The sequence below is a fragment of the Nothobranchius furzeri genome, chromosome 5 (assembly GCF_043380555.1).
Source record: "Nothobranchius furzeri strain GRZ-AD chromosome 5, NfurGRZ-RIMD1, whole genome shotgun sequence".
Lineage (NCBI taxonomy): Eukaryota > Metazoa > Chordata > Actinopteri > Cyprinodontiformes > Nothobranchiidae > Nothobranchius > Nothobranchius furzeri.
Genome location: NC_091745.1, coordinates 36,662,263 through 36,685,040, shown reverse-complemented (window position 1 = coordinate 36,685,040; position 22,778 = coordinate 36,662,263). Strand labels below are relative to the sequence as shown.

The window sequence follows — 22,778 nt, the reverse complement described above, 5'->3', positions numbered from 1 at the left end:
TCCAGAGCTGGGGAACTGCGCTTGTATCCATGGAGCTCTGGAACAAGGTCTGAAACACACACCCTAGTTGCTGTGCACAGTTTCTGAGAACTCTGCTGCTGATGTGCTCTGGGCCAGGTGCACTTTTCTCCTTAGTCTGCTTAAGAGCTTTCACAACCTCCTGCATGGTAAATCTGAATCTGAATGCAGGGTTCCCAGGGTTTAATTTAGATGTATTTCCTGGAGCTGGACGTGATTATCAGACTCGAACCGAGTATAAAAAGAGTTGAGATCATCAGGCAGAGGTGTCGGTGTGCTGCTCTCCACCTGAATTGACCTGCCACTAGGTGTTGCTATTGCTGTATTTGCTGAGGCCATGGTCTTCAAACCCAGCCAAGCGGAGCAGAGGTTTCCCTCCGTGAACTTTTCCTCCACTTTATCTTTGTATTTCCTGATATATTACTGATAGCCTTTCGGGGTCTTATCAACAAGACAGTGATTGAAGTCACCCAGAATAAATTTGGGAGTCTGGTGATAACTGCTCAATTTTGTTTACAGTTTTTTTCGATTGCTAAAACTCAAAAAGCAAAAATGAGGCACAATTTTCACAACCTCTACTTCTGTTCCCAATTGCTTGACTCAGTTTATCACTACTTAAGATTTCCTTATCATATTTGAACTCTGATTTTCCTCCTTTACACTCTGATGCCAATTTCACATTACCTTGCTGTCAAAACACAACACACAATTTTCAGGTTTACTCACACTTCTCACATGAACTCTCAAAGCTTCAATCAACAACACACAAATATTCAAATCTCTAAACTTTCGGGTCTGGTGAGCAATTTGCAATCAGGGACTGCAGCATAAAAGTAAGTTTCCACAAGGCTACCCAGGTGTATGAGTGGTTTCAGGTCCACCCACGGTTTTCCATTTTATACCTTCCACCTTATTCCCCCTTCCTCAATCCCACTGAGGAGTTTTTCTCAGCCTGGAGGTGGGGGGTGGGGGGTGGGTGGGGTGGGTGGGGCGTGGTTGGGGGGGGTGTGGGGGTGTTAACTGTAAAATTAAAATGTTGTCTCAAAATTTGTGTGATGTCTAATGTTTGTCTCAGAGAAAAGTGAGCACTGTCATACTGTCATGGCTTGTGGAAGGTGTTTAACCCAAGACATGCAGAATCAGCTCAGGAGTCAGGAGGTAAGAAATTAAAGTCTTTATTTAAACAAACGGGAACTAAAGTAGCACTGAAATCCAGTGAATGATGCCGAGGGCGATTGCTCAGAGTTCTTAGCTCAGCGAGCTGCGGGGTGCCAAGGAGATGAGTGTAGTAATCCAGCCGGACGGGAGGTGAGGAAGCAGAGAGGAGAAATGCAGGAGCGGTGGAGGAGGATGAGACGTAAATGAGGATCCGTGGTTCTTAGCAGAATTCGGTGAAGGTTGGGGTGGTAATCCTAGGAGGGCAAACAAACGGAGCTTCAGGAGCAAGTTCAAAGCCGTAATCCAATAAACAGTCCAAGGTCAAAATCCAAGTAATCCAAATATGCGAGGTCAAACAAGTACGAGTGGCAGGCGTTACCAATACTGGAGTAATCATCCGGCTTCGAGTAGTGTCTCCATCCTCCTTTTAAACCTGAGCTCCAAATGAGTAACTCAGAACAGCTGGTACCTCTCCGCTCCTCACCTGTGGAACACAGAACCCCAAAGATTGTTAGTTGAGGAGGAGGACTCACCTAGACCCGAGAACGATGACATCCCCCCCCCCCCCCCCCCCCCCCAACAGGCGCCTCCCGGCGCCCCAGCGGTGGTCCTAGAGGCCTCAAAGTCAGAGATGAGGGAGGGGTCCTCGATGAATGCCCGGGGGACCCACGAACGCTCCTCCGGGCCATACCCCTCCCAGTCCACCAGGTATTGTACTCCCCGACCCCGAGGACGAGAGTCGAGTATCCGCCGAACCTGGTAGACCAGACCACCCTTGTAGTACCGAGCAGGCGGAGGCGGGTCCGGGGTCGGACAGAGAGGACTGGTGGCTACTGGTTTGATCAAGGACACGTGGAAAACTGGATGAATCCGGAGAGATCGCGGAAGGTCCAGACGAACGGTCACAGGGCTGGGAACTGCCACAATCTTAAAAGGACCTAGGAACCTGGGAGCAAATTTCTTGGATGTGGCTTTAAGAGGCACATCCCTGGAGGACAGCCAGACCATCTGTCCAGGAGCGTAGGCTGGTGCCGGGCGGGGATGACGATCCGCCAACTGCCAGTTCCGTTCAGCAGTGCGTAGAAGTGCAGCTCTGGTATCCGTCCAAGCTCGACGTGCCCGGCGGAGAAACTGTGGCGTAGTGACGGTGGAGTCTGACTGGTGGGGAAACAGAGAGGGTTGGTAGCCAAGAGAAGCTTCGAAGGGAGACTGACCTGTGGCTGTGGACACATGGCTGTTGTGGGCATACTCCATCCAGGCCAGGTGGTCGCTCCAAGAGGTGGGGTTGGTAGCACATACACAATGCAGCATAGCTCCCAGCTCCTGATTCATGCGCTCACACTGTCCGTTGGTCTGCGGGTGAAATCCGGAGGTTAATGCTACACGGGCACCCAAGGCGTTGGCAAATTCCTTCCAGACTCTGGAAATGAACTGGGGGCCACGGTCAGACAGAATCTCCTCAGGAATCCCATGTAGACGAAACACGTGTTTGATCAGGAGCTGGGCAGTGATGGCTGAAGATGGGAGAGATTTCAGAGGTACAAGGTGGCAAGCCTTGGAGAACCTGTCTACGATAGTCAATATGGTATTGAAACCATGAGAGGCGGGCAATCCACACACAAAATCCAAGGAGATGTGCGACCAGGGACGAGACGGAACAGGAAGAGGACAGAGTAGACCAGCAGGTGAGCGGTTGTTACCTTTATGTTGGGCACACACATGGCACGCCAAGACGTATTCCTTCACGTCCTTGTAAATAGACGGCCACCAGAAGGAGCGCTTAATGAGGGCCAAAGTCCGACCGACACCAGGGTGAATGGAGAACTTTCCAGTATGAGCCCAGTGGATAACCTTGCCTCGCATGACCTGAGGAACAAAAAGTCTGTTTGAAGGACCGTTACCAGGACCGGGATCGACCCTGAGGGCTTCCAGAACTCTGTCTCTGATCTCTCATGTGAGCCCCGCCACCACGCAGGACGGAGGCAGGATAGTGCTCGGAACGGGAACATCCTCAGACGAGTACTGACGGGAAAGGGCATCTGGTTTAATGTTCTTAGACCCTGGCCGGTAGGAAATGACAAAGTTAAATCGAGTAAAGAAAAACGACCAACGGTATTGGCGTGGGTTTAGCCGTTTTGCTTCCTTGAGGTAGGTCAAGTTATTGTGGTCGGTCCAGATCACGAAAGGATGTTCTGCTCCCTCCAGCCAGTCCCTCTGTTAGGTAATTTAATCTATGTTCGGTAATTTAATTTAGCATTATTCACTATTATGTTGCATATTTTAATTTATACTATTGTTCTTATATTACCTTAAACTTAAATTACCTTAAAGGAAGTCAGAACACCCACACAGAGGGATTAGATTCTTAATTTAGTAATCTGTAACAAACCTATTAAACAGACAAACTCTGCAAAGTGATAGAACTCTGCAGAGGGTGAGAGAATCAGACCATACAACACAGAAGCCATTTTCCTCTCACCAAGGAGCCGGGAGCTCATGGAGGGGTTTTTATTGAATCCAAAATGTTCACACCCACAAATACCATTAGCGTGCAACCCCTGCCTGACCAGTTTGGAATAACATCTTGGTCTTAGAATGCACAGGAAAACTTCAGATACTGGATCAAAATGCCTAAAGCAGAAAGGAGTTTCCTAAAACACCCAAACGTGAAAACAAATAACTAGGTCAGGGTTTTTCCTAACCACATTTAAGCAGCAAAGGTGAATGAACTCTTCACATAGACAAAGAAAAAGATTTCACAACAATAATGAACAATTAAAAATACCTAACATTCCCTCCTGATGTTCATTTTTGTTGTTATAACAAATCAGAGTAAGATGTCAATAACCCAATAATCAATGAGCATGAATTATGAATCAAGACAATGATTTTAGCTTAACAATAACCCAAACACCAAAATCTACTTTATTCTGTGTGCCTAGCTTTATTAAGATAACCATAACAGATGCAAGAAACTTTAACACGAGTTGATATGAATTATCAGATACCAGCAAACTCAGTCGATTCCTTGGAATTGCTAGAGGGGGAAAGTTGATGTTAAAACAATGTTTTCCATAGAATGGTGTTGCCCTTTCGTTGATATGAGATAGACGAGTCATCACAGACCCAGACTCTCCTTCTTCAGCTCAAATGTCCTCGTAAGGACGCCCATCTTCACGCAACGTGAAGTGGGGGCAGGGAGACTACCTGCGATGTGACAGGAGAGAGAGAGACATTCTGAGAGATGGTGAGGGGATGTCTTTTGGACAGGGAGCCATGAAACGAGACGGGAGATTTGGGGTACTGGATACGTCGTTGGAGGCAGGTCACAGTGTCGTGTGGACGGACCCAGGAGGGGTCTCAAACACCAGATGTCGATTCCGTTGTTCCTCCCAACTGCTGCTATTCCTTCGTTCCATCAGATGCTGAGGGGCAGTTTCAGAGCAAAGTGCGATCCCCCATCATCAGCAGCGACATGGTGGATTGGTCCTGCAAGCTGAAGGCAGATCGTTTACTTATCTGCCGTCCTGGCGAGCCTGCATGCATCCCATCCGATGATGATCAGTTGTAGTGGCCCTCTCAGCAGTATGCAGCAGTGGGAGGGATGAGAAGAGTGACCTTGACGCCTCATTTGTGGTGGTATCACATGCAACAGGACCCCAAAGTCCTTGGTTCCATGGCCTGCAGTGAGAAAGCGCAAAAGAGTCATTGTGGCTTTTTGACATCTTCAACAACAACCATTCAGCTTTTTGTCCAGTCCAGTTTGAATTAATGAGCCCAAAATTCACCTGAAATTTACCAACAAAGTCCATTCGGGTATCATCTCTAAGCTGGAATCAACTCATATAATCATCAGCAAAGTACATTCATCAATTCATGTTCCATGCTGCATTAAACAACCCACACTATTAGTTTATGTAACCCAATAAGTGATTGATAAGACTCATTTAACAAGAAGTTTTTAGGTTTATGAAAAAGCCAAACACCTTTCTGTAAAAATAGTAAGTCAAACCATTATAGCCAGATATCTCACCTTGGCAAAGATTCTGCTTATGACAAGAATCCAAGAAATAAAAGCAAAATCTCACATCAGGATGTTCTTACTTGTTCACGGATCAGGCAACTTAAAGGCAAAATAAAACATTTAAACAACAGTCACAGTAAAAGAAAAGATGTAAATATATCAATCCAGGAGTTAGAAAATCAAAATGAATAAACTCAAACAACAGTAACTGATTATAACACAAAATCATTAAAAATGAAAAGACTATTCAGCAAAAGAAAGGAACAGAGCTTTAACAATTAACCCTAAGAAATCTATGTATTCCAGGCTGAGATCACTGCTTTTGCTTCAGGGTAAGCCAGAGGCCAAAATAATAAAGAATAAACCTAACTACTCACTAACCCTTGAAGTACCATATATCTGCCTGACTTATCAAACAAGCAAAAGGTTAAACAGAAATGGCAGCTCACCCTTACTATAGCAGTATTAAAACACAATTTACACCAAGCAAAACGTCCTTACTCAGAAGTTTAGTGACTGGGTCAGAACTCAGAACATTTCTGTCTCTTTTGTCCTTTACTGATAAAGATCTGAGACAAACCTTTGTTTGCTCAGAGCCAGAAAACACTTATCTGATTAACTGTTCAGCAAGCAGCTCAACCAGTCTTGAGCTGGACTGACTTCAGCAGCAGCAGACTTTGAAAAACAAATCAAATAAAGATTTAACAGAATATCGGGGAACCAGGGAGATTCAAACGATGACAACCATTATTTTTGGAATGCCCAAACTGTAGTTTTGTATGCAAACAGGCACTACAAACCTTATAATACCCGGGTTTTAGGTTGTCACCCCCTGAAATCTGGTAAATTCGCACTCCCAGAAAGTAAAAAGTAAAGATAAACCCAATATACAATTAACTGCAAATAAAAGAACATAGGATGGAGTCAGAGTACTTTAAACCAAGCTTTTCATATGTCTCATAAAAGTAGCTCACTTCTCCAAAGAAAATGACAAATGTTACAATTACCCCATATTTACTTAGTCTGACCAATGAAACAAAACAGATTGCCGAGCTAAGGTTTGCATTCCATGAAGGAACCTTACCAATTGAAAACAGAGACCATCCCGAAGCAAAACCACATTCTTAAATTAAATCCAGTAGCAGAAAGCATCTGTGGACATGGATTAGGCCTCCCAGCTACTCTGCCTTCACAGGAACTTGAATCTGGTAAAACCAGATCTGTGTTAGAATTTGCACAAAGGAAAAGAGTTTATCACTTTAAAATGGCAATAAGGCACCTTCTTTACAGTTATACATCATATGAAAAGTCCAAGCAAAAACTATTCATGGGGCTTTATACCACATTAATACCAAATCATACTTTATAATAAAGGTACCTTCTAATTCTGTAACTCATTCATCACAAAAGAGAAATATACAAAGGGGCATTAGGGAACTATTTAGGTCTAAATCCTACGTGATCTATTAGTGTCAACCACAAACCCTGGAAAATCTAGTTTCTAACAGGAAACAAATAATAAATTGCAGGGATCTGGTTTAAGTTAAACTTCTTACTCATCCGTCAACACCTCAAAGTCAGTTTATCACTTCAAAGATTCTATCAGCAGTCACACACCCATGGAGATGACAGCAATCTTTTAGCCACACAAACTGTTCTCATGTCATCCTTTATGGGGAAAATAGAGATTTTTAATGCTGACATGAGATCTCTGCCTAGAAGATTTAATAGGCAGCCTGATGATTGACAGGCTCACGGCTAGGTCGGCTCCTCTATGTTTGGAAACCCCTGCCTCTTTGGGCTCTTGTTATCTGGGCCATCTGACTAGGAGGGACAGTCACATGACATGTGACCTTGACCTCCACAAGTCCAACAAACGAGTGGCTGTGAGTGGTCTAGTGAGGACCACTGATTGCTGTTACGTCCATCCCTCTGGGGATTAAACTTCCCTCTGTAGCTACCCTGCTGGTGATAAACAGCTTTCTTTTTTACACACACACACACTCACACACACACACACACAACTGAACACACTGTTTCAGAATTACCTTTAGATACATACTTTCTCATACATGCACAGACAGACATTCTCATACATGCACAGACAGACAGACAGACAGAAAACAGATAGACAGACAGACAGACAGACAGACAAACAGACAAACAGACAAACAGTCAAAATTGTAGCTACACAATCACACTTAGAAGAACCTGCAGGTTTCATGCATTCAAAAACTCAGATATGCACACACACTGATGCTCAGAACTGCAGTTGTCTCACACACACACACACAACATTCCTTGAAGTTCTGAGTCACCATACCTACACGACAGCTTTCACACACACAGAAACACAATGAGTCAGCAGACGCACAGGATGACAAGGAGTGAATTTTAAAACGGTTTGGATTCTTTAAGCCAATTATAATGACGATTTAACCTCTGTGCACCATGAAATATTTAAAAAACGTGTGGTTGTCCTGCACAGAACTGTTTTTATTGCATTTTCGTATCTCAGATCTTAAACTATAACAGTCTGCGTAGAAGCTAAACCCCAGTGTGATTTCAGCAGTGGTTTGCACATTCCACCAAATTACAACCCACCTATTCGTTGTGGGGGTATTCACATTACAACCCTTTTCTAGCTTTTTACCTCTTTTAATTCTGTCTCTCAGTTTAATATTGCTATCCGCTTTAATGTGGCTGCACATCGCTTCCCATCGCAGTGCCACAAGCAGGCAAGTTGCCATCATCTATCTACGTCAGCGTACATCTCACGTACCTATTTGATGCAGCTGTCATGGTCTGCGTCAGCCCCCTTCCTTTATGTGCCTCCTGGTGTCCTCCATCCCTCTCTAGATTCCCTCTTGTGTCCCTTTGTTCCCCCAGCTCCCCTTGTGCTCTCTTAGCGCCCTCATGTGTCCTTGTCTGCATCCCTGTTATGTGTCTTATGTTGTAGCCCTTTGGCGCCCTCTTGTGTCCTTTTTCTGTGTCAGTTTCTGTGTGTCAGTTTGTGTGTCAGTCTAGTGTCTGATGTTATCTTTTACTGTTTCCTCCCAGGTCAGCTCCAGCCTCGTTGTCCCCAGCTCAGTGTGTGTGTATGTACTATGTCCTCCTCCAGCTAGTTTGTGTGAGTCCTTCCCTCTGTCTTTAGGAAATTGTTGTTTAGTTTTGTGTTAAGGTATTTGCCATCCTCTGTTTCTGTTTTCCCCATTGAGTTGATTAGTGTCACCTGCCTTCCCTCCAGCAGCTCACCCCACACACCTGCTTCCTGTTTCCCTGATTGCTCCTCCCAGTGTATTTAAGCCCTGTCTGTCTCTGTGTTCTTGTCGGTCCATTGTTGCTTGTCAGCGTTATTAGTCCTGTCAGTCTGCTCGTTCCTCTGGTGTTTTTTGACTCCCTGGATTCTTGGATTTTGGCTCCCTCCCTGTTCTTGGATTTATTCTTTATTTTGGACACATCCTACAATAAAAGGATTTTCTTTATTTCAATTCCTGCCTCGTGTCATCCTGGGTTTTGCAATTTGGGTCCTACTCTCCTAAACGTGACAGCAGCAACAAACGCGTTGGGTCGCGAGTCCAACATGTCCTTGTTGCATAACTCAACGCACTTCAAAGTAAACAGCGTTAAACAGAATCTGTCAAATCCTTCCTGTCAGCAACTGCAAAAAGAGTGTGTGCCTGTGCCAACGGCTGGCCGCTTTAACGCAGCGCTGGTTATTTTGAGGTAAATCTAGCAGGCTATGGTCCAGCGACTCTACAGTTCCAGTCCTCATGCCGGGGCAAGAAACGTCTTTCGTGCGAGAATGGCAAATACTCCACAAACATGAAACACACTGTCAACCGATTGATAGTAAAAGGGTGCTATTAAATCAGGTACTTACTCTCCCTCTGCGTGGCGTCCTGAGTCCGGTAAGCGAGAGCCGTAGGCAGAACATCGCCTGCGGAGCTAAATAGCTGGTTGGTGACATGGTGAGTGTTAATCACAAATCCTCAAAAACCCTGGAAAATCTATTTTTAACAGGAAAATAATAAATTGTTTAATGTGAGGGGCAATCGCGTGAGAAGTGACCTCGACCTTCACAGGTCCAGCAAATGGGCTGTTGTGATCGGGCCTGTGAATTGCACCTCTGCCTCTGTTTAGAAATCTTCCTCCGATTTCCCTTCCTGGCTGGGGTGCTTTGTGGGCCTGATCTGTTATCTGGGCTATTTAGATTGGATGGACAGTCACATGAAAGATGACCTTGACCTCCGCAGCTCCAACAAACAGGTGGTTGTGAGCGGCCCGATGAGGACCACTGTCTCTGGTTGCTGTCACGACCACCTCTCTGGGGTTTAAAACCTTTGCTATAGCTGCCCTGCTGGTAATAGACCACTTCCTCCTCAATGTTATCAATTACTTCTAGGACGAGTTGTGGGCCTGTTTTAGAAGCTTTTGGTTTATCCTTATTCTGACTGCTAGAACGGGTGTTAGATATAAAATTTCCCATTTTGCCCAAGTTATTTTGTTTACTGATCTAGTAAAGCAAGCTGGAAGAGCGTTGATAATGTCCAATTCAGCTGGCCGGCTCTCCAGAGGCAATCTCCCACTGAAAGGCTCTGCTGTGCCCGCATCCTCCACCACTTGTTAGGTAATTTAATCTATGTTCGGTAATTTATTTTAGCATTATTCACTATTATGTTGCATATTTTAATTTATACTATTGTTCTTATATTACCTTAAACTTAAATTACCTTAAAGGAAGTCAGAACACCCACACAGAGGGATTAGATTCTTAATTTAGTAATCTGTAACAAACCTATTAAACAGACAAACTCTGCAAAGTGATAGAACTCTGCAGAGGGTGAGAGAATCAGACCATACAACACAGAAGCCATTTTCCTCTCACCAAGGAGCCGGGAGCTCATGGAGGGGTTTTTATTGAATCCAAAATGTTCACACCCACAAATACCATTAGCGTGCAACCCCTGCCTGACCAGTTTGGAATAACATCTTGGTCTTAGAATGCACAGGAAAACTTCAGATACTGGATCAAAATACCTAAAGCAGAAAGGAGTTTCCTAAAACACCCAAACGTGAAAACAAATAACTAGGTCAGGGTTTTTCCTAACCACATTTAAGCAGCAAAGGTGAATGAACTCTTCACATAGACAAAGAAAAAGATTTCACAACAATAATGAACAATTAAAAATACCTAACAGCCTCCATTCTTCGAGGGCCAACTTCACTGCCAACAACTCTCGATCCCCCACATCGTACCGACTCTCTGTCGGCGTCAAACATCTAGAAAAGAAGGCACAGGGATGGAGTCTATGATCGACGGGAGATACCTGGGACAAAACAGCTCCAACCCCAGTGTCAGAAGCGTCCACTTCAACAGTGAACTGCTGGCTTGGATCCGGCCTGGTGAGAACAGGAGCCTCCGTGAACTTCTTCTTGAGGTTCCTAAAGGCCAGTTCTGCTTCTGGGGACCAGGAGAAAGTTCTAGTGGTAGAGGTAAGACAGGTTAAAGGAGCGGCTGTCTGGCTATAGTTCCTAATAAACCGCAGATAAAAATTGGCAAACCCCAGAAACCGTTGCAACTGCTTCCTGGTAGTGGGCTTAGGCCAGTCTGCCACTGCCTGTACCTTCTCGGGGTCAGCCTTTAACCGCCCGCTCTCCAGAACAAAACCTAAAAACTTTACCACAGAGACATGGAACTCGCATTTCTCAGCTTTCACATAGAGTCTGTTCTCTAGAAGACGTTGAAGCACAGCCCTGACATGCTTCTGGTGTTGGGCGATCGAACTGGAAAAAATCAGAATATCATCTAGATAAACAGTCACAAAGTCATTGATATAATCACCCAACACAGCGTTGACCAGTCTCTGAAAAACAGCCGGGGCGTTGGTGAGTCCAAAAGGCATAACCAAGTATTCGAAATGCCCCAGCGTTGTCTTGAAGGCTGTCTTCCATTCGTCCCCCTGGCGGATCCGAACCAGGTGGTAGGCGTTTCGGAGGTCCAGACGAGTAAAAACGGTAGCATCCTGGACGGGCTCGAAGGTGGAGGACAGCAGTGGAAGAGGGTATTTATCCTTCACGGTGATCTGGTTAAGACTTCGATAATCGATACAGGGACGAAGTGAACCGTCCTTCTTAGCGACGAAGAAGAAACCAGCACCCAGGGGAGATGCTGAAGGCCTGATGGTCCCGTTGGCCAGGGCCTCAGATATGTAGCTCTCCATGCTGTCCCTTTCCGGTTTGGAGAGGCTGTAGAGGCGGCTGGAAGGCAGCGGGGCACCGGGGAGCAAATCAATACCACAATCGAAAGGACGGTGCGGGGGCAGCGTCGCTGCTTGGTCCCTGCTAAAAACCTGTTGCAGGTCGTGGTAGATAGCTGGTACTTGGGAGAGGTCAGGAGGCTCAACCGGGGTCGTGTTGGGGCCCTTCGAGACCGGAGAGGCCGAGTTGAGGCACCTCTGGTAACACATCGGACTCCACGCCTCGATTCTGTTGTCCTGCCAATCAAGGTGTGGGTTGTGTTGCACAAGCCATGAGTGTCCAAGCACCAACAGGTTCTGAGGGGATGGAAACACAAAGAGTGAAATTGTCTCAATGTGATTACCTGAGGCTCTGAGCTGGAGCGGCGTAGTCCTGTGTGAGATGGTGGATAATGACCTCCCATCTAAAGAAGAAACAGTCATAGGTTCCTGAAGAGGAACTGTGGGGATATCCCAGTCTCTGATTAATTGAGGGTCGATAAGGGACTGCTCACAACCGGAGTCCACCTGAGCAGTGACCTGGTGGTGTTGTCCCTTCCACATCACAGAGCAGGCGAGGGTGAATCGGGAGGTTGTATGTCCAAAACTGCTACCCACCAGTACTCCCGGACCTACTGGTGGGCTCTTCCTTTTACCAAAGCCGGGCAGGTCTGGACGAAATGCCCAGGCAGTCCACAATACAAGCAGAGACCCTCACTCATCCGGTGGTGTCGTTCCTCCTGGGTAAGGTGGGCCCTTCCCAGTTGCATGGGCTCCTCTGCCGGTTCTGCCTGGAACGGTGGTCTTGAGCTGGGTTGACGGCGCGTTGAAGAGGAAGACGAAGCCAATGAAGAAGTCCCGTGAAACTCTCTATGTCTTTTATCGATTGAGATAGAGCGTGTAATGAGACCCTCCAGGGTGGGTGGCTCAGGACACAGAGCTAGCTGGTTCTTGACCTTGTCATTAAGGGCCTCAATAAAAGCTGCTTTTAAGGCCTCGTTGTTCCAAGTGGTCATTGCAGCCAAAGTCCTAAATTCCAGTGCCATGTCAGCTACCGTTCTCCGACCCTGGGAGAGGTGTAACAACTTCTTGCATATGTCCGTGACTGTTTCAGAGCTACAAAAGGTCAATTTAAACTCCTCCAAAAAATCCTCATAGGAACCAGATAAAAACTCAGGGTTGCGACTCTTTGCCTCAGCCCATCTAAGAGCCTTGCCTCTTAACAGTCCCACAATAAAAGAGTTTTTTGTAGAATCGGAAGAAAAAGCGCATGGACAGCGCTCGAAAGCCAGGCAACATTGTAATAAAAATCCATATCCGTCCTCGAATTCACCGGAAAACATTGGACAAGATGGCGGCGGAGCTAGACGAAAGTGGGTGAGTTCCGGATGTCCGGGTACTTCCGGTCCGGGCTGAATCAGAGCCGGTGACGCTAGTTCCGGGACCGCTACCGGAGCCTGGGCGGGAGCTGGAGGTGCTGCTGGAGCCAGTAATCGATCGTGGAGTTGTTGAACCAGAGCCTCCAACTGCTGGTACCGTTGATTAGCTACCGCCAGTTGATCGAGCAGGACAGGAAGTGTTTGTTCCTGCTGTGCCATCCGGTTAGCCAGGTCTGCTAGAGCTGATTCCGCAGTGTTATCTTGTTGGCCGGATGATTCTGTCATGGCTTGTGGAAGGCGTTTAACCCAAGACATGCAGAATCAGCTCAGGAGTCAGGAGGTAAGAAATTAAAGTCTTTATTTAAACAAACGGGAACTGAAGTAGCACTGAAATCCAGTGAATGATGCCGAGGGCGATTGCTCAGAGTTCTTAGCTCAGCGAGCTGCGGGGTGCCAAGGAGATGAGTGTAGTAATCCAGCCGGACGGGAGGTGAGGAAGCAGAGAGGAGAAATGCAGGAGCGGTGGAGGAGGATGAGACGTGAATGAGGATCCGTGGTTCTTAGCAGAATTCGGTGAAGGTTGGGGTGGTAATCCTAGGAGGGCAAACAAACGGAGCTTCAGGAGCAAGTTCAAAGCCGTAATCCAATAAACAGTCCAAGGTCAAAATCCAAGTAATCCAAATATGCGAGGTCAAACAAGTACGAGTGGCAGGCGTTACCAATACTGGAGTAATCATCCGGCTTCGAGTAGTGTCTCCATCCTCCTTTTAAACCCGAGCTCCAAATGAGTAACTCAGAACAGCTGGTACCTCTCCGCTCCTCACCTGTGGAACACAGAACCCCAAAGATTGTTAGTTGAGGAGGAGGACTCACCTAGACCCGAGAACGATGACACATACATTCAGTGTGTAATTCACTGTGTTCCATTTAGACAATTGTGTTTTCAGTTTTGCTCTTCAGTGTTCTTTCCATGCTTGGTAGTGTTCACCCAAAGGCCACTTGTGTTTAAGCAATGAATGGTATGTGTGTGTCGTGTGAAAATGTGGCCGTGTTTACCAAATGAAAACACGTGTTCCATTTGGGGACCATGTTACGATATGTGATGGCAGGGTTTTGTTGCAAAGGGAAGCCATGGTTTAGGAATTTGTGTGTTATGTTTGGGGTTTTGTGTGTGCAGTTTTGAAAAACGTGTTTTAGCAATAGAAAAAAACTGTAACACAGTAGAAATGTGTTTGGTTGCTGTAGAGGCATTAGCTTTTGGATGAATGTAGACCAGCATGATAAAAAGCTGAGGAAATTCTCTTGGGAGATAAAATGGGCAAAGGGAAACGACCAAGAGTTCAATGTTTGTGGAACATAGCTGTTCCCTTGCTACAATAGTGGAACACCATTGAGTGTTTATGTAGAGACATACTCCGCCACCATGTTGTTTACCTGTGAGCTCGCGGCTCCGGTCTAGGCGTATTGGGGGTCTAAAACCATCAATGTGTAGTGAATCATCACTAACGTTCTCATTTAACCATGTTTCAGTAAATGCAAGGATTGAATCAGTCCTATATTCATGCATATGATTGACATTAGCTTGTAGCTCTTTTGTTTTGTTACAGAGAGAGTGCACGTTAGCTAAAATGAAGGAAGGGAGGGCCCGCTGTTTAAGAGTCTCTCTTTTGAGTCTGGCTCTAACACCACCTTTCCTCCTTCCCCTTCTGGTCACCTTATTGTATGTAGGTCTTTGCTGGTTGGAGAAGTTTTTGTGAATGATTTCTTCTGGAAAGCAGTCCGTGTTTGTCATGAGGTGGGTTTGTAATCCAAGTTGCACCAGCTGGTCTCTGTGGTAGATGAGGCGTGGTTCGTCAGGTAGCCGACTTCTAACAGCAGACACAATCTCATAAGAGATGAGGCAGAATGTTGAGATGTTCAAATTTGTGCACTCATGTTCTAAGCTGTGTAAACTGGTGTTATTGAGAAGGTTGTGCTTTTAGTTTTTCACCACCAGAGGGGCACGCACACTGCGTCAGTGCGTAACGGTTGTTGAGGAGAACGTGGTCTCCGGTGTGGCTGTTAACATGCTTGTGTCGCAGTTCTAAAATAAAAGACACAAGAAGAAAACATTTTTGGTCCTATCTATTCTTTCTTCGAGTTCAACGTTGTTGATGCTGCAACGCTCAACAGGTTATGGGCCCAGGGGCAACTCGAGGAGGAGCCATTTTGTTTTCTTGTTTGAAGGATCCAGAAAGCCTCGTTGAGACGGAGGGCTAACGGCTAAAGCAGCGACATGGATCAGCTCCTCGCAAGCAGCCTGCCTCGACTTATGTTCGACGGAGACGAGACCAAATACGAGCTTTGGAAAACGGGAGTGTTAGGACATCTGCTCTTACTAGGATTAAAAAACACCGTTCTGAGGGAACCGAACAGAGAGGCTGAAGTAGCAGCAGACGGTAAGAAAAATGCAGACGCCTACGCTGAAATGATCCAACTTTTAGACGATAAAAGCCTTTCATTGATTCTGAGAGATGCACCGGATAATGGGAGGAGAGCATTAAAGATCCTGAGGGATTACTACACGGGGAGAGGAAAGCCCCAAATTATTACCCTGTACACCACGCTGACATCGCTCCAGAAAAGGAGAGGAGACGGTCACAGACTACATCGTCCGGGCGGAGGCAGCCATGACAGCTCTACGCAACGCGGGTGAGACTTTGAGCGATGGCCTATTGATTGCTATGGTTTTAAAGGGACTGCCGGAAAATTTTAAACCATTTGCAATGCATGTGACACACGACAAAGATGATATCACGTTTACGGAGTTTAAAACAAAACTACAAAGTTTTGAAGACACTGAAAGGTTGGCTGTAGCTGAATCCAGCGATGATGTCATGGAAACTGATGCTGGGGCTGGGCAGGGGCACACCAGGTCAATTACACGAGCCAGAGACAAGAGTGATGTGGACATTGTTTGTTTCAAATGTGGAATAAAGGGCCACCGAGCAAAAACTTGCAGGCGAAAGACGTAGTGTGGTCACTGCCGGAGTAGCACTCACTGTGAGGCCACGTGCAGACACAGAGCTAAACAAGATGGCGGGAAGAAGGTCGCAGAAGAAAGCGGAAGAGGATATGCAGCGAAGGCAGAGGATTATGTTTTCAGGGTAAAAGACGCGGACATCAGAGGTCAACAACCAGCACACAGCCTTAAGGAGAGAGGTCTGTTGGTTGACACCGGTGATACTTCGCACATCATCAATGACATGACAAAGTTCAAGAGCTTTGATGACACATTCAGTCCGGAAACACACTGTGTAGAGCTGGCAGACGGCACCTTGTGCAGAGGCATTGCCCAACGGAAAGGAAATGCAGAGGTGCTCTTGATGGATGACACAGGCCAGCAACGTAAAGATACGCTGAGAGGCACATTGTTTATCCCATCCTACCCCCAAAATATTTTCTCTGTTAAGTCAGCCACCACATTGGGAGCAACAGTCACCTTTAAACAAGGGCAGGACATGTTGACCCACAAAGATGGTACTAACTTTAACATCCATGTGCATGACAAGCTATACTATTTGGAGACAGATGTTGATGCTAATGATAAATGTAGCACATGTCATGACATGCAGGTATGGCATGAGATATTAGGTCACTGCAACTACCAGGACATACTGAGACTACAAGATGTGGTTGATGGTATGCAAATTAAGGGGGGAACAGATAAAAGCAGGAATGTGAAGTGTGTATTCAGGGAAAGTTTGCACAGACATGAAACAGGGATCCAGATAAAAGAGCAAGAGCTCCGTTACAGATGGTACATACAGATTTGGCAGGTCCGATAGCCACAGAATCTATTAATGGGTACAAATATGTACAATCGTTCACTGATGACTATTCAAACGTGATATTTGTATACTTCCTGAAAACTAAGACTGATGCAGTGCAGGCAACGGAAAAGCAGAGGTGGAAAGAGTACTAAAATGTTGTACTTAAGTACAAGTATAATTACTTTCATGAAATTTTACTCAATTACAAGTAAAATTACCTGCCTCAAAATGTACTCAAGTAAAAGTAAAAAGTAGCTTATTTCAAATGTAGTCAGAGTAAAAGTTACTTAGTTACTTTTTTGACTGTGCAAGGACGGGCTCTTCTGAATAGTTAAAAAAAGACAATGGGGTATAAATGTCAAAGTGGCCGTTTTTTTAATTAAATGAACAAATATGCATATTGAAGTACAAAGGCAGTTACACTGCAAACTAGTAACATAAATTAGGTTATAGTCACAAGCCCATGACTTTTCCCTGAATGCTTATTTAGAGCAGCTGATTTTTAAAGTTAGCAGAGTTCATCTTTGGTAGTGGGTTCACTCACTCATTTAAAGATATCGGCCAGAGGCTAAATTTGTTTGAACAGCATGTGTAAATGTGTATTAAAATCTCAGATGAAAAAGGTTTTTGGATTTTGACGGCTGGAATTGTAAGAAAATCTGATGTTTGTGACCGGCACAGGAAAAACAGAAACTAACGTCCGGTCTAAGCCCTGGGCAGCTGGTGACGTTTAACATGGAGCTCTGCTGAAACAGCTGTAGTAAACAACGCCTGACTCCGCTGTTTCTGCGTTAGCGTTATAGCAGAGAACAATGTGTCATCAATCAGATGTAGCTTCTGAAGCCTCTACTAGTCCATCAGATTTGTTTTTTCTCTGGGATACGGCGACGAGAACGGATGTTAGATTACTGGAGAAGTTCAACCGAACTTCGACCCCGCCAGCTGGATATCACTACCAGAGGTGCAGACATGTTTTAGACCGTTTGACTCGGAAGACCTGCGACCTGATTTGGACATAGAGGAGGATTCTGTTCATCTTCAGAACCAAAATCGGTACAGTTTGTTTATTTTTCTTAAATATTTCATTTCTGTGCTCCACTGGAAGCTCTAAGCTGACAAGTTTTCAGCTGGTCTTAGCTCCATCATGTGTCCCAATATAGTTCAGTAATCTACAGTTTTACTGCTGTGTGTATTTATTGACATAACTCTGGAAAATATTTAACCAACAATTTACCAGAATAAATCTTCCTGATGCTGGAGTAACTCCTTAGCTCAACTCGTTGTTTGCACTAATCCAGGATGTCATGGAGGTTTTAATGTTGAAATATAGAGATCATCTTTTAGATTATATCTGTGTGTGTGTGTGTGTGTGTGTGTGTGTGTGTGTGTGTGTGTGTGTGTGTGTGTGAGTGAGTGAGTGAGTGAGTGAGTGAGTGAGTGAGTGAGTGAGTGTGTGCGTGCGTGTGTCGTAGCTTTCCCAAAGGACTTGTTCTTTCCTTACCGGAGCGAACACGGTTAGTTTTGCTGCAGTCATGCTAACGGGACTCGTCTGGAGTCCAGAAGTAGCGGTGCGGTTCTAGATGGATTTATAGATGTAGGTTATTATTTTAGATCAGACCTGTTATTTAAAAATGAGTGTAGGACACGGACACATGGCTCAGACCTTTTGCTGCAGCTGTAAACGCAATTTTACGTAATAATTAGGAGCATGAAAGTAAACAAATAACAGTGATTCACAATATTAGAATCAGCAGCTAGCGTGTTTTACGTGCTGGAGTGACGTATGCGAAACACAGTTCTTTACTGTCTGGAGGAGAGGATTTGGATTTTCTGTAATCATTTATGACAAAAGTCCTTAATAAAATAAAAAACTGAACCCAGTACATGTTTATATAGATAATAAAGTGTAGTTATTTTGCATTTCTACAATTTTAATGCCGAGCCAATACCTTTAACCCTTCACCACTGAAATCAGTTTGTTCATTCCAGTCCTCCTAAATAATCCTCCAATCATCCAACTGGAATCCTGAAGGGTCCCGTAACGTCCATCCTGTCAGAATAGGCCTTGGGAGCCCAGGTGTTACTAGAACTAACGGTGTCTCCTCACCAGCGTGAGCCTCCAAACTGTGAAGATTGGTCTCCAAACATGAACTTTAAATTTATGCATTTATCTCCTCTTGTAACACTTTAACATGTTTTAAAAGGCTTGTATCATGATAAGTTACACCTCGCAGACCAAAAATAGGTCCAATATAAGATAAAACCTTATCATAAACACTGCAGAGACGTCATTGTCTAACAAGTTATTTTCCTGAACCATTACTTCAGCCAAGATATTGGATGCATGGATTCGATGAAGCCATGCTGTCTTATGCAGTCCTACACACACACACACACACACACACACACACACACACACACACACACACACACACACACACACACACACACACACACACACACACACACACACACACACACACACACACACACACTGCAGCATGTTAGAATCTTTGAATGACTAATTTAACTACATTGAACTGCTTTTGTAATAATTTAATCTCTTATTCTGGAGTAAAATAAAGAAACAAGCTAAATCTTCACATATCTGTGGCATCAAGGAGCATCTTCTGAGTTCAAACACAGGGATGGAGCACAATGTTTACACCTGAACAGTATCAGGATGTTTTAACTCACAGAGGCCTGCAGGTCTTCTGTTTTATGAGCAAAGCGCTGAAAATCCGCTTGTTATGAGCGCTAAACGTTATTTTGCCGCTTCCGTGCGCGGTAGGGAAACACATTTCAAACACGGAACTGAGTCTGGTTGCCGAACCGAGCAGGATTCTGATGACGTCACACCGGTGCGCGAAGGTGCGGGTTCCTGTCATGAACTCCTCCTCTTAACCTCCTCTGCGGGCCTGGCTGGCACTGCACTCCAGTTCCCAGCATCCCTGTCACCGACGCTTCCCGGTGACGTCATCCCGCTGAGCCTATTTAAGGACCTGTCACAGGTGAGCCAGCACTCAGTCATCATCTCACGATAGACGCCAACCAATTCTCAAAACGACTAAGCCTAATCTGCCAACTCTAAAGACCATCCGGGAAGAGAACTTCCCACGCTGTAATCAGTCACGACCAAATACCAGTCTCTCCGCGCCTGGGTCTCCAAGCCACACTCCAGCTCAGCCGATCGTACCTGACAGGATGACTGAGACTCGAGTAGACCCATCGGAGATCGCACAGCCGCGAGCAGACGTTGCACAGCTGCTCAGCCGTGTAGAACGCCAAGAGGCGGAAAACGCCCAACTTCGAATAGAGAACAACCAGCTTTGTGCTGTTACTGATCGCCAAGCATCCAAATTAGATTCTGTCACCAAACTGGTCGTCCAACTCTCCTCGGCACTCCAACGTCAGGCATCTGCCACTTCTAACACTGTGGAGCCGTTTCTAAGTCTCCCCGACAAATGGGATGGGATTAAAGGATCCCCGGAGGGCATGCTGGCCGTCCTGTCAATGACTTTCGAGTGTCAGCCGGCACGCTACCCGACTTCCTGCTCTCGCGTTGCCCTGTTAACCTCCCTGCTGACGGGGCGAGCCGGTGAGTGGGCGGCTGCTCTGTACAACCAGAAGTCTCCCGTGTGCAACGATTATGAAACCTTTGTGAAGGAACTGAAGAAGGCATTTGTGCATCCCAGCAGCGAGGTCGCAGACGAGACACACCTGCTCCAGCTTCGGCAGGGCTCTCAGACCGTGGCCGAGTATGCGTCACTCTTCCGAACCACCGCTGCCCGTCTGACCTGGGGTGATGCCGCGGTGAAGGCTGTGTACTTGGAGGGATTGTCACCTCGCATCCGGGAGGGCATGATCGGACACGAGGCCCCGACCTCCCTGGACCAGGCTGTGGACCTGGCTCTCCAGCTGGATCGCTGCCTTCTCACCAGACCAGGAGCGAGGGCGGTTCCCATACAACCCAGAACATTCCCCCGCCGTCAGGAGAACCAACCGACGGAGGAACCCATGCAACTGGGTCATTTGCCCCCCGAGGAACGGGCGCGACGTTTTCGGGAGGGACGATGCGCCTATTGTGGGGATCTGGGCCATCCCCGGGCAACATGCCCCATACGCCCGGGAAACGGTTCCTCCGGGTCGGTGTAGGAGCGGTCTCACCCGGAGCCTCCATTCATGCAGCTCCTCATCACACCACCCTCCCGGTCTCCTTCCATCTGAGCCAAGGACCGGTCCCCCTGGTGGCTCTCCTCGACACTGGAGCTGCAGAAAGCTTTATCGACCAGGGATTGGTCAACCGGCTCAAGATTCCACTCACTCTCCTCGATCACCCCGTTCCCGTCACTTCAGTGGACGGTCGCCCTCTCATGCCATATCCTATCACGCACCGAACCCAGAACCTCCGGATGACCATCGGAGAACACGTAGAGACCCTTCATTTCTTGGTCATTCACGCCCCCACGACTCCTCTCATTCTGGGTCATTCCTGGTTCCGCCTCCACGACCCTCACATCTCCTGGTCCACCGGTAAAGTCATGGCGTGGGGTGTTAACTGTCGCCTTCATCAGCCGTCTCCAGGATCACAGTCTAGGGAGACACCACCCAAGGATGTGGATTTAACACTCCTTCCAGGATCACAGCCTAGGGAGACACCACCCAAGGATGTGGATTTAACACTCCTTCCACCCCAATACCACGATCTGGCTCGGGTCTTTGCAAAGGAGCCTACCACCAAGCTGCCTCCTCCTTGCCCCTACGATCTGGAGATCAGGCTTCAGCCCAGAACCACCCCGCTTCAGGGTCGGCTGTTCTCGCTCTCCCCGGCAGAGACCCAGGCGATGGACGCTTATATCAACAAGGCTCTCCGGAAGGGGTTTATCCGACATTCCACGTCTCCTGGAGCGGCAGGGTTCTTCATTGTGAAGAAGAAGGAGGGTGACCTCCGGCCCTGTATAGACTATCGTAGGTTGAATAAGATCACCATCAGGGACCGCCATCCTCTCCCTTTAATGAGCACGGCTTTGGACGCCACCGCCCAAGCCACACTGTTTACCAAGCTGGACCTCCGCAGTGCATACAACCTCATCCGCATAAAGGAAGGAGAGGAGTGGAAATCCGCTTTATTACACCCACTGGACATTATGAGTACCTGGTCATGCCCTTCGTCCTCTGCAACAGCCCTGCCGTCTTTCAGCGTTTCATCACCGATGTCCTCCGTGACATGCTGGGTCGTTGGGTTCTTGTTTACTTAGACGACATCCTCATCTACTCCCGCACGGCCGAGGAACACACCCAGCATGTTCGAGCCGTTCTGTCACGCCTCCTGGAGCACGACTTATTCTGTAAACTGGAGAAGTGTGCCTTTCACCAGGAGTCCACCTCGTTTCTGGGATTCATCATCTCCTCCCAGGGCCTGTGCATGGACCCACAGAAGGTTCAGGCGGTAGCGCAGTAGCCACTACCAAAGACCCTGAAGCAGCTGCAGAGTTTCCTGGGGTTCTGCAACTTCTACCGCCGGTTTATCCGCAATTTCAGCGCCCTGGCGTCACCATTAACTTCCCTGACTAAAACAACCAATCAGCCTCGCCCTTTCCGCCTCTCCCTGGAGGCCGTTGCTGCCTTCCATGAGCTGGTCCGCCGCTTTGTAAGCGAGCCCATCCTCCTCCACCCGGACCTAACACGGCCTTTCGTTGTGGAGGTGGACGCCTCCGAGACGGGCGCGGGAGCCGTACTGTCACAACGTGGCCAGGACTCCAAACTCCATCCCTGCGCATTCTTTTCCCGGAAGTTCTCTCCTACTCAGCAGAACTATGGGGTCGGGGACCGGGAACTGTTGGCGATAAAGTGGGCCCTGGAGGAGTGGCGACAGTGGCTTCTGGGTACCCCCACTCCTTTTCTAATCTGGACTGATCATCAGAACCTCATACATATTCAGACCGCTCGCCAACTCAACCCTCGTCAGGCCCGGTGGGCCCTTTTTTTCGAACCTTATAACTTTCACATCGCCTACCGCCCCGGCTCAAAGAACCTCAAGGCGGACGCCCTTTCCCGTCAACACACCCAGGATCCAAGGCCTCCTGAACCGATGTCCATCCTCCCGACCGAACGGTTCTTGGCCGCCCTGCAATGGCCCCTGGAAGCC

At 46.9% G+C, this 22,778-nt stretch overlaps 2 long non-coding RNA genes across 2 annotated transcripts; both read right to left on the bottom strand.

Moving 5' to 3' along the window:
* Positions 1–3,640: 3,640 nt before the first annotated feature.
* On the bottom strand, positions 3,641–5,801 carry LOC129163471 (uncharacterized). Its single transcript, XR_011520741.1, has 2 exons — positions 5,210–5,801; positions 3,641–4,857 (listed from the first exon to the last, which is right to left on the bottom strand). It is a non-coding gene; the product is annotated as an uncharacterized lncRNA (long non-coding RNA).
* A 7,358-nt stretch (positions 5,802–13,159) lies between these two features.
* On the bottom strand, positions 13,160–13,840 carry LOC139070046 (uncharacterized). The gene is made up of 2 exons (XR_011520704.1): positions 13,538–13,840; positions 13,160–13,412 (listed from the first exon to the last, which is right to left on the bottom strand). It is a non-coding gene; the product is annotated as an uncharacterized lncRNA (long non-coding RNA).
* Between the last annotated feature and the right edge of the window lie 8,938 nt (positions 13,841–22,778).